Raw genomic sequence first — 361 nt, 5'->3', positions numbered from 1 at the left:
ATACAATAAAACAAAAGAATATAAAGAAACAATATAGCATAATTCTTTTCGTAATTTATTTTATATTTTTATATATATTATATACATTTTTACATATATTTAGTTTGATATTTTATATAAGATATAAAAATAAATAAATAAAAAAAAATGTATAATTATGTGTTATGAAATATATAAAATGTTACACATAATTATATATATATATATATATGTGTGTATTTTTTTACTTAAAAAGATATATAATTAATATTTTTATGTAATTTAAAGGGGTCATAGGATGCCCATTCTCCACAAGTTGATATGATTCTTTAGGGTCTTAATGAAAAGTCTGTAACATAGTTTGGTTAAAATTTCTCAATGG

At 17.5% G+C, this 361-nt stretch overlaps 1 protein-coding gene across 2 annotated transcripts in view; it reads right to left on the bottom strand.

Annotated features, from left to right (window-relative positions):
* LOC107667131 (MSS51 mitochondrial translational activator) overlaps nt 1–361 on the bottom strand; it is an 11,650-nt gene that overhangs the window by 7,082 nt on the left and 4,207 nt on the right. The window lies entirely within an intron of this gene.

Source organism: Sinocyclocheilus anshuiensis, unplaced genomic scaffold (assembly GCF_001515605.1).
Source record: "Sinocyclocheilus anshuiensis isolate Anshui unplaced genomic scaffold, SAMN03320099.WGS_v1.1 scaffold415, whole genome shotgun sequence".
NCBI classification, from domain to species: domain Eukaryota; kingdom Metazoa; phylum Chordata; class Actinopteri; order Cypriniformes; family Cyprinidae; genus Sinocyclocheilus; species Sinocyclocheilus anshuiensis.
Note: the sequence above shows the minus strand (reverse complement) of the source record. Positions and strands in the feature narration are given on the sequence as shown.